The sequence below is a fragment of the Caretta caretta genome, chromosome 2 (assembly GCF_965140235.1).
Source record: "Caretta caretta isolate rCarCar2 chromosome 2, rCarCar1.hap1, whole genome shotgun sequence".
Lineage (NCBI taxonomy): Eukaryota > Metazoa > Chordata > Testudines > Cheloniidae > Caretta > Caretta caretta.
In genome coordinates this window covers 99449487-99461521 of record NC_134207.1, presented here as the reverse complement: position 1 = coordinate 99461521, position 12035 = coordinate 99449487, and the positions used below count along the sequence as shown (strand labels likewise).

Sequence of the window (12035 nt, the reverse complement as noted above, 5' to 3'; positions counted from 1 at the left end):
CCCCGCCTAAGTGATGTGTCCAAAATCACAGAAGTCTGTTCTAGAGCCAGTCATTGAACACATCTCTCTTGCCTACAGTGCCTGTCTCACAATACCACCTTCCTCCCTGGTGAATATGGTGACCATGGTTTATCAGCTACAGGAATGCAACTTTCAGGGGAAAAAACATCCAAAAGAAAACTTAAGGTTTCCTCTACCAAAAGCAAGTAAATATGGTCATCTGAAGTATTAGTGTGATAAATCTGTAAACTAATTTTAACCATTAAAGTATGAAATAGGAATTTTAACCTTGCTTTATGTGCAAATCTCATTGCAAAGACAGTTCTCTCCAAAATAAACAAATACTTCTTTGTCTTCAAATAGCAGTTTAAAGAAAAAAAATCTCCTGGGTACATGGCAGTGCTGCCCCCAATATACTTTATGCCATGTATTGTAACTTGTATCTGTTTACCCTTAATCCCATATTTTATTTATCTTGTAGGCCTTTATCATTTCCGATATGAGCTCACCCAGGATTTAGCCTATCAATACCACTTAAGTAAGCTTTTTTTCTAAGTTGCTAAAAGTTTGGTATGGACTCTCCCACAGCAATGGGGATTTCTCATGTTGCTATATCCTGCATTATTGAGTCCATCCAGGAACAGGTGTTCATAGTGAAGTCCTTAACATTCAAATTATTTGGGTAAACTTTTTGTGTTGCCTCTTGTAATTCAAATTACTTGATCCTGCCTAAACACATGATCTCCCACCTACGTAAAGGTCTTTAGAAATCGAGTATCAGTACTTAATCTTCAAGACCTGCTGCTTTAAACCAACAGTCAAAAAAGAGAGAGAAATTTTTCAAGATGTATAACAAGATGTATTTACCTTCGGGTAAATATGGGCCACATTCATCCCCGTTGTTCCTCTAATGAAGTAACCAGGGAGGAATCTGGTCCCATGTGTCCTAACATGATTAGTGAACTTCAGAGAATTTGGTTCAGATCCCACCCTTCTCCTAAAATTCAGTTGTTTTAAATCATCTGATTTTTTCCCCTCACCTCTCTACTTTAGCCACCCAGATGTCAGCCTTTTCCCAAATAAGCCAATTCTCTTTTTCTCTAACACTCTTTGCCTTTGCCCTAGTTCCATCTGCCTGACCTTTGAGTATCTCCCGTCACTTGCCCAGAATATCATTTATTTTTCTAGCTGGTTATATGTGCTTGAAACCAGTGGCTTCCATTCCCTCTACATCTAATACACTTTTCCTAGAATTTTCGGGGGGGGGGGGTTGTTCTGCCCTCAACAACTTCACACCACACTCCTCCTTTGGCTATCTCCCAAGCATATGATGGATCTATATTGCATACAGCACTTTCTAATGGGCATGCTGCTGTCTTCAAACCTTGTGTGATGCTTCTTCAAGATAGAGGTGCAGTGAATGCTTTGTTCCCCCCGTCCCCCCAAGGAATCCCAGATCATGAAATATGTCAAGAGTGCATTCAGACCAGCAAAACTGTAACATTTATTAAGAAGCAATGATAGATTTTGTAAGACATTGCCATAATATGGCTGGATCCTTTTCATGATAGAAGACTTTGGATCAGGTTAAGGGATCTGTAGTCAAACCAAACTTTCTAAAGTTTCAGTCCAGTATTTGGGTTGAAGTTTACTTGGTTCTTAACTTCCCAAGTGGTGAACCTACCCCACCTAAAAATAAATTATTTATATCTTCTTAATAATCATTTGACTCAGATCTAAAGTGTCAATAAATGAGGCATATTGCAAAAACAAAATAACTTTAAGAACTGACTTTCAATTCAGTATGAAAGACAAGGTGCCATGATTGGGGGGGATTCTGAGAATGTATGTGTCAGTATATATACAAAAAATAGTAAGATAAACAATGTTAGCAGAAGTTTGTTATAAGCTCCTACCTTGTTCATGTTTCAACTGGGAGCTATTTGCTGCTGAATTTCTCAGTTACTGCATGCAATAACTAGTGCACTTTGACATATTGGTCACTTTGTGCTCAATTTACAAAAAGCTATGCACCACTTATGCAAGTTATTTTTTTTAAAGCCTTTCTTTCTGAGTAAGGTATTTTAGAAGAAAAGTATGAAACTACAGGAGAATGAGAAAAAGTAGCCAACTCCACTGCATGATCAAGGGGTTGCAGGATGAAAAGGGAATTTGCTATGACCCTACACAAAGTGCATCTATTGATTTGAGAAACAAACAAGTTGGCAGACAAGGTAGATGGTAAAAATAAATTGCCTAGTGGACATCTCCACTTCTGTATGTCATTTGACTAATGTATTTCTCAATAGGGAAAAAAAAACTCCTGAAAGCAGGCACCATCTTATGTTGTATTTGTACAGTGCCTAGCAAAAAGGGGTCTAGTCTGGGGTGTTTGGGCACCACCACAATACTAATAATGCTGGTGCAGTCTTACACCATGTCTTGAGTATTCAAAATATGTTACAAGTGCATAGGTCCCGATCCAGCAAAGCACTTGAGTGTGTGTTTAATTTAGACCTTATCTGCACTACAGAGTTTTGTCGACACTCAAAAGGCGCTATCATAAAAATCGGTATTGCATGTTCACACTCACTCCCTCTGTCTGCAGAGCGTATCCACAGTTAGGGCACTATCATCAACAGTCTGAGCAATGCACTGTGGGTACCTATCCCACAGTACAGCTTGACACCTTTTGTCTCTGGGTCTTGTGGGAAGGTGGAGTGGATTGCGGCACATCTTAGGACAGGGCTCAATGTCCATGATGCATCATTTTCTCTCCCAGCATTCCATGGGCTTCCAGCTTTCTTTCATGGCATTTTTCAATGGCCTTTGTTTGTGGTGCACCCTGGCAACTTTTGAAGAAGGGATGGATCCTGCACTGCTTTCCTATGCTCTGACAACTGTCATTAAGACATCACAGATAGCAGTGCAGTTAATCATGAAGTTCCTAACTGAAGAAGACTCCCAGTTGCCTGACATGTTGTGTGATATGGATAGGATCAACTTTAGATTCCTTTTGGCATTCAAGGAACAGCTGCAGATGGTGGACCATCACTTTTGGGCTCAGGAAACAGGCACTGAATGGTGGGATCATATCATCATGCAGGTATGGGATGACAAGCAGTGGCTACAGAACTTTTGGATCACAGAATCATAGAAGATTAGGGTTGCAAGAGACCTCAGAAGGTCAACTAGTCCCTGCTCAAAAGCAGGACCAACCCCAACTAAATCAGGAAAGCTACCTCCCTGGAACTGTGTGTGGAGCCCCAGACCTGTGGTGCAAAGACACATGAATGAGAGCTGCACTATCAGTAGAGAAGTGCGTGGCAATTGCTGTGTGGAAGCTGGTTATTCCAGACTACCATATCAGGAAGTCAACCGTTGCATACTGCTATGAAGGACCATGACATTGGGAAATATTTCGTGGACGGCTTTTGCAGAAATGGATTTCCCTAACTGTGGAGGGGTGATAGATGCCTCACACATTCCAGTTTTGGCGCCAGACCACCTTGTGACAGAATACATCAATAGGAAGGGGTAATTCTCCATAGTGTTGCAGGTGCTTGTCAGTGAAATGTCCACGGTGATTCGGGAAGGTGCATGATGCATGCATCTTAAGGAACATCAGCCTGTATAGAAAGCTACAAGCAGGGACTTTTTTTCCAGACTGGAATGTTAGTCTGAGATGTTGAAATGCCCATAGTGATCCTGGGAGACCAGGCATACTCCTTACAGCCATGGCTCATGACACCTTACACAGGAAATCTGGACAGCAGTAAGAAGCAGTTCAACAACACGCTAAGTAAGTGCGGGATGATGGTGGAATGTGCCTTTTGCAGATTAAAGGTACACTGGTGATGCCCTTATTGTAGGTTAGACCTCAATAAGGATAATAGTCATATGGTCACAGCTGCATGTTGTACATTGCATAATGTCTGTGAAGCTAAGGGTGAAAGTTTTGTTCAGGGGTGGAGTGTTGAGGCACTTGGCTGCATATTTTGAGCAGCCAGATACCAGAACTATGAGAGGGGCCCAGAGGGGGGCAATTCAAATCAGGGAGGCTTTGAGGTAACACTTTGAAAATGAGAACCAGTAATGTATATGTCTGTGATTGGTGCTGCAATGTTATATTACATGTAGTTTTCCTAGGAAGAAATGGTGAAGTTTGGGGCCTTACATTTCCCTACACAAATGATCAAACTGCCTGTGTATGTATTAGTAATGCCTGCTATCTTTGTTTCCTACAAATTGAGATGAGTTACTGTTCAAAAAAATTGATTTTATTGCACAAGACACAAAACACACACACACACACACACACACACAAAGATGCTTGGTGGAAAAGGAGGTACTAGGGGAAGGGCAGACTTTCAGAGCTGTGTGTAGGTCCAGCTATTATGAAAGTTTTCTGAGGGGGGTGGAGTGAAGGGGAAACCAAGAAGTCACGGAAAGTGGAAAGGACTGTGCGGGCAGAGTTGGGGGTGTGTGTGTGGTAAAGAGTTCTGAATGTGCTGCAGGGGAGGGTAGGCATGTATCTTCTCAGTTTGAAGCATTATTAAGGACTTCAGCATCTGAATTTGCTCCTCCATTACTTTAAACATCTGCTCAGTAGGTCCTTAACAAACTCCTGATTTTCTTTTCTGTCCTGCCTTTTGGCTTCCCTCCACTCCTTGTATTCCCTTTCTCTACATTGGAGAAGTGCAGTACCTCCCAGAACATGTCTTCTTTGCTCGGTCTTGAATGCTCTCTTGTCTGGCTCAAACACTCAGCTGGTGTGTGGTGGGTGTTCCTCAAGGCCACATCTGCCAAAACACAAGGAACAATTCACAGAAGCATGATTGTTAAGTTCACGCACAGTATTGAAACCTTTCAGTGAAATACTCCTCTGGTAACATAATAATCACTTTCTCACTGACCCTTGGCAAGCACAGATCTCGGCGAACACCCAAAGCATGTTGGCTCGGGTGAGAGGCGCTCTACATGGGGCGCGGGGGGGGGGGGGGAAGCGCTCTGCAAGGATTGCAGTGCAGACAACTAGGCAAATAAATCTAAAATTCTCGCACACTTTTCCACAGGCGGGGGTCATTGTAGCAGATATCTCACTGATGAGGGTAAGCAGGGATGTGCACAAGTGATTGCCAATGGCACGGGAAAGTTTCCTACAATGGGGGAAGGAACAAAGCAGCTCTGCCAAGGAACCTGCAGCTCAGGATTTCCAAGTACCTCCAGGAAACTTTCCTAGAGATCTCTCTGGAGGATTCCTGTGAGATTTCGGCATGCATCAACACCCTGTTCTGCCATACTGAATAGCTGCACAGGGAAATGTCCAGCACACAGAAACACAGCCAGCCTGCTACATTTCTATACCCTGAACCCACCTCCACACTACACAAGCCACAACCACTTCCCAGGAGTCTCCTCTTCTGCTTTTTGCTTGTTGGAGAGCAACTAGTGAGACTGGCTAGGCACCTCCAGAGTGGGGAACAGTTCCTGGCTGCCTGTCCCACTAGGCAACCCCGCTAGGAGCTCCACATCTTCATCACTGACTTCATCCTCCAGGTTAGGTCCCCTTCCAATGGTTCTGTTCCCTCTGAAGTATCCATGGGGCTCTTGGCAGTCACCAAGTGGGGTTGCCACTGAGGATAGTGTCCCGCTCCTTATAGAATGGGCAGGTCTTATATGCAGCACCAGAGCAATGGTTTGCCTTCCTCACCTGCTGGTACGCCTGCCTCAGCTCCTTTATCTTCGCTCTGCACTGCAGCATATCCCTATCATAGCCCTTTTTGCACAAGCCTCGAAAAATCTGCCTGTAGGTATTAAAATTCCTACAGCTCAAGTGCAGGTGGGACTGCACAGCCTCCTCTCCCCATATTCTGAGCAAATCCAGCAGCTCCACAGTGGTCCAAGTGGGAGAGTGTTTGCTATGATAAGATGCTATGGTCACCTGGGAAGATGCAATGAGACCTCTCCATGTTGAGCCAACAGGAAATGGAATTTCAAAAATTCCCAGGGCTTTTAAGGGGGAGGGGCGGATGGTTGCTTACCTGGCTGCAGAGCAGTGGAGTTCAAACTGATGACCAGAGCAGTCAGGATGGGCATCGTGGGACACCACCTGGAGGCCAATTAAAGTGATTAAATCAAGCATGGTGTTTACACTGGCACTTTGGAGACACAAAATTTGTGCAAAAAAAGCCTTATGTCTCTCGTCGGGGTGGTTTTATTTTGTCACCAAAACAGGGCATTTTTTCCAGAAAAAGTTGCACTGCAGTGTGTACACATGCACTGTTTTGTTGACAAACGCTGCCTTTTGTCAACAAAACTCTGTAGTGTAGACAAGACCTTAAAGTATGTGATTAGTCCCACTGCAGTCCAATTAGGTGTAGCTAGTTAAGTATATGCTTAAGTATGTTGTTGGTTCAGGGTGTTCACTTTGTTCATTAAGATGAGTAAGTATTATCCCTATTTTCTAGATGGAGAAGGTGAGGCACCAAGTCATAAGCAAGTCAGGGAAGAGAAACAAGGGCTCTGATTCACGGAGGCTTTCCAGCCCATTTATGCTGCTCCTGAGGCATAAAGGAGCTGGAATTTCCTCACCTAGTAATTCCCCAGATCCAATGTGGTTTCCTAGGCAGTGCAAAGCTGGCATAGGCTCACACCTGGCCTTCCCCTATGCCAAGGGCTTCTCTTATGTGCAGGAAGGGGCATGCTGGAGTCCTTCAAGCCCATTATAGCCCAGGTATAAATTGGAGACGCTCCTGGGACTATTCTAGTTTATGTTTAACTGTCTCCAGCAGTCCCACAATCTCAGAGGTGCAAAGGGGGCATAAAGCCACTTTTGTTCCTTCTCTTTCTGGAGTGTGTCTCCAGAAAGGCAGAGCTCAGAATTGGAATCCAGGTCTCCTAGTGCCCAGTTCACTCTTTAAATGCTTATGTGGCATTACTGATTCCAAGTACTGCTGTTAACCCACAAATAGTGCTGATTTACATATGTTCATAATGTTTCCAAAGAGAAGTCTGTTCCACAGGGCAGTACTTTCTCAGAATACTCAGTTTTCATTTACATAAAGCATACATGTTCTGTAACAGTTTTTATAAAACTACTTTTAGCAGACTAAAAGGGAAATGGTTATACTCAGTAGAAAAGCAATGTTTGTTAATAACTGGAGTGTACTTAATAAATGTAATTCCTCCTCCATTCCAATCCACCATTTTGCTTAACAGCAATCCTGCTACTAGTTTTGAATTGAATGGAGCAATCATTTTCTGTAGAGTGATCTTTGCACACTCAAGCCTCCTCCTTGTAGGGCGGACACAATATTAAAGGAGAATTCTCCTCCTAAATTGCTGTAGCAAACTCATGATCATTAGTTTATCTCAACAAGATGAATTACACAGATGATGGAAGAAGAAAATATTAAGCTTTTTTTTTTTTAAATGTTTGATGTACAGGGATCAGCATGTACATGCATAACCGCTATCACTGTTTAACTGTCTTGTATGGTTACCAAGGGTGAATTAACTGTAAACTATGAAGATCGGTCATCAGCCTGGCTTATTAACAGCATAGCTACGTATTTCAGGTTTATCACTGATCAAGTAACTATTCACAAATGTGGATGAAAGGGAGATGGGTTCTTGCTATTTAGGCACATGGACATGGCACATAGAATCTATTCAACTCTTTCACACATGGACAGAAACCTACAAACACTTCCTACCAAGTAGTGTTTGCCTCCCTGAATTAATCTCACAGGATTCACTAGGTCTTGGAGTAAGCGTTTGCAAGTTTAGGCCCTGTACACAGTATTGAAAAAAAAATAAAAGAAAAAGAAAAACATTGCTAGTTCCTACTTTCCACTGAATGCAATCCTCACCACTGAAAAATGTTTGCAATGCGTTACTTTATATTTTCATTTCCACACTGATGAGCTTCTTTGTTGCCAGAGCATCCCACACTTTTACAAACATTTAATTGCTGGGGATCAAACATTAACTTGGTCATTTTAACTTTATCCTCTTGATCATTTTAACTTGATCCTCTTAACTTTACTTACCCATTCTATGAACTGTGACCAACACTTGAATTTTACCGTTATTGCTCCCTTGCTGAGAACATAATCTGGAAATGTGCAAATTCTAAGATTATATTGGAATATTTCGCACACAGTTAGGCAGGCCCAGGTTGTGATTTAAAGACAGTGTTGGGGGGTGACAGTTAAGGAGGAGAGGCATTGCTGCAGCAGTATCCCCTGGGAAATCCACGGTGGCTCAATCAGCTTCTTTCTGGGATATTCTGCTACATTTTGGGAGGGTTCAGTGTACACTCTGCTACTACCCCCGCCCCCCAACTTCTTTGGCTGGTTGGAGGGGGGAAAACTATGGCCCTAACCTTTCTTTGTAACTCCTGAATCAATAAGTGCAAGACTAAGCCCCAGTACAGCTGTTATTAGTTAAGTATCAGGTATCTTAGGGCTAAGTACCAAATACCCAAATAGAGCTGGTCAGAATTTTTCAAATAAAACCTTTTCTCAGCTGAAGAAAAGCCACTTTGTTTAAATGAAAATTTGCACAAAAACTCAGTGATTTTTACATTTTTAAAATGAAAATGTTATTGAAAAAGCTAATTAAATGGTACTGATTTTTTTTTTTGATTAATGGAAAAATTGACAATATTTTTGATAAAATGGGTCCATTTCCAACCCTGCAAGATGGAAAGGACTTCACTGTTTTCTCGCAAATTATTTTTCTTTCAAACTTTTTCAAGCTTAATATCAGTCTGGCATGATAGTCATCAATTTCACTGCAATACTGTGACCCGAGTGCAAAATATAGGTTCTTGTGGCTGGTTAGAAATGGATCATATAATGGGCCCTTTCAAGGTAGGGAGGGAAATAGCTTTATATTTAAGTAAATGGTTAGATCTAGATTCTGCTACTCTTCAGTTCTTCTTGCTCATGCAAGTGTTCCATTTAGACGATGGAACTATGCACATGAATACACCATATGATGTGTGATAAGTCGCTTCCAAATAAAACTACTTCTATTTCATTAGGAGAAGTACGTAGAAAATTGGGCGTAAAAATATCCCTCATATAACTCCATTGAAACTAATGGAGTAATACTAGTAGAAATTTGGCCCATCATATTTTATTTTGAACTTTGTACATAATATACCCTTAAACAGAGGGCCTGATCAGATCTTCTAAACTAGCATGCAGGGGGCACTCTATACAAACATCTCCCCCTTTTTCTCTTGGAAATGGGATCTGCCATCTCCCCAGATATATCCTTCCTCTGGATCTTGCATAGGACACCACATGGGTTCTGTGATACCACATGGAGAGTAGCGTGATTCACGTGGAGAAAGAGTACATATTGTCACCCTACTGACCCTCCACAGTTCAAGTCAGAGAGAAAACAGCCTTAAGCTTTATTTTCCTGCCACATAGTCTGTGGTAGGGATCCCTGATAATGGAAGCTTCCCAGAGCAGCTGCCAACTGTTGGACTTCCATCTGTGACAACACATTGAAAGCATACTGATAGGGCACAGATGATCCAGGGCCATTGCAGGAGCATCTCACCTCTATATCTGTGCCTCTGGCCTCATTCTGGTATCTTGGAATCCATGTGGATGATCTCAGCCTCCTCTCAGCAGGAGAATTAAGACAATTCAGAAGAGAAATTTGAAGAGATTTTTCCCTCCTGTGGGAGGGATGAATTAGACCAGAGACATTCAAAATGGTGTCATTTACTGAAGGTGTTGCAACGTTCACTTCTGTATTGCAAAATGAGTAATCACTTTCAAGAAATGCAAGAGTAAATTAGCACAGAATATGGACAAGGGATAAATATAATATAATAACCCCCTCAAGTGTTCTGTAAATTGTTCAGTAACAGCCTTTATAGGGCAAAGACAAAATGTCTTTATATGAGAAAACTGCTAAATCAGAGCCTGCAGCTGCTGCTACTTTTTGGCTTGTTAGAGCTCAGGGCAGGTTGCTGTCTTCATACCATTAGTGCTTGAGAAACTGATGCGAAAGGTCAGTACACTTTGAGTTTCTATTTGGGCCTGGAGCTTGGGAGGACAATCTTGCTAAAAAGAACAGGGACTGCAAGTGGGACCTATGGCAACTTTAATGCAAGTGGAAAGCTGCTGGAAGGTAGTAAAAATAAATAAAGTGAAAATGGAAAAGAGTTCTTGTGGAAACCTTCAAACAATTGTTTTTATACCAGTGGAGTGTTAGGATCAAGGAAGTTAAAGACAACTTGTCCTCCAGTTGCTTTTTCTTAAAAACCAACTAACCATCGTAAACCCCTAAATTATCAAAAGGAGTTTAATATGATGAATTGTTGAACACAATATTTTCAAAAAATTGTCACATTGCAAAAGTGCCAAAGGTAGTTTAAATCCTATGCAAAGACCTCCATCAAGTCAAGTTTTCTGTCTCAAGAAGTCAGTTTCCAGCATTATGTGACTTGGCACATTAATGTAACTGAATTCAAAGGTACCTCCCAAACGTTTTCTTCTGCTCTGCTTTCACCTATATGTAGTCATTCCACCACTATCTTGTGGATGGCGTGGCCTAAACATCATACAATATTTTTCTGCTGTAGCAATGCCATTTCTCTCCCAGGTGCTTGCTAGAACAAATATCTGCCCTGGCTTCTCCCCTTTCCTGGTGTGGGTTGGGTTTGAGATTCTTTTCTAGCACCTGATTTCTCATTGTGTTATATACTCAGCGGTTCTGTCCCTTGGGGAAAATCAATGATAATGGTACTAGCTGGCAAGTACTGTATATCCCAGTACAATAAAGTAAATAAAACAAACTCACCAAAGGGATGACGCACCAACCTTAACAGCATAACAAATGGTGGACTTTAGTGGAAACAGGAACATAGGATATGGGGAAGGAAAGGGTTATGGTTACTTAATATGAAAGAAACAATAATAAATAAACCAATTCCCTGTCTTCTGACACTAACAAACTCCTCCCTCCCAGGTACCTTCCCAAGGCAGATGGTAGGTTGAATTATATTGTCTAGGGGCGAAGTGTTGCAACACTGTGCTGTTGACTGGCTTAAATAAAAGTCCCCTTACTTCATCTTCACCCCTGGTGCTCCAGTGCTCAAGCACCCACCAAAAAAATATGGGGTGCTCAGCACCTGCAGGGGTGGATTAATCTTTTGTGGGCCCTGGCATCTGGACCATGACACCCCCCGCATTCTGCCCTCACTCCAGCCCCCTCCCCTCTTTCCCCCACGGCCCCACCTGCAACTCCACGCCAAGGCCCTGGCCCCACTCAGCCTCTCTTCTCCCCTCCCCAAGGCTCCACCCCCACTCTGCCTCTTCTCCCTGAAGGCCTGCCCTCCACTCACACAGAAGTGAGTGGGTGGAGAGAAACTCTTACCAGCAAAACCAAAAACCAGCGCCTCTGGTCTGATCTATCTGTCTATCTCAAACTCTGTGGGTGAGGAGGGGGAGTAGTAGTAGATACAACCTGTCATATCCAGACTTCATTTCTGTAATGAAAGGAAAATAGTGTATTTCTCTATTTGTAGTATGGTAGTACCTAGAAGCTCCAACTGAGATTTAGGCCTGATTGTGGGATCCACTGAACATATATATAACAAAGACAGTCCCTATCCCAAAGAGCTTACCATCTAAAAACACAAAACAGAGAGAGAGTGATTGAAAGAAATATATTATCCCTGATACTGCAGATTAAATATTCGTGTAGGGTCATACAGGAAAACTGTGAAAGAACCAGGAACTGAACTTCTGAGTTCCCATCCAGTGCCTTACCCATATAAGCTTCTTTCTTCTGTGAAAGTTGGCTTTCCATTTCAGCTGTAAAGTGTGAGGCATCACAGAATGAATTTTGTTTGATTTATTCTTTGTATTTCTGTTTCCCCCCCCCCACTGAGTATCTGTGCTGTCCGTGTGTTCAAATAGCCTTGTACATTTTTAAATGATTTACTGTTAATCCTGAAACGGTGTCACTGAATCTTTTGCCATGTGTCACTGACACTTATT

At 42.2% G+C, this 12035-nt stretch overlaps 1 long non-coding RNA gene across 1 annotated transcript; it reads right to left on the bottom strand.

The window, feature by feature from the left end:
• Positions 1 to 4322: 4322 nt before the first annotated feature.
• On the bottom strand, positions 4323 to 9698 carry LOC142070794 (uncharacterized). The gene is made up of 3 exons (XR_012666726.1): positions 9583 to 9698; positions 6045 to 6112; positions 4323 to 4802 (listed from the first exon to the last, which is right to left on the bottom strand). It is a non-coding gene; the product is annotated as an uncharacterized LOC142070794 (long non-coding RNA).
• Positions 9699 to 12035: the final 2337 nt, after the last annotated feature.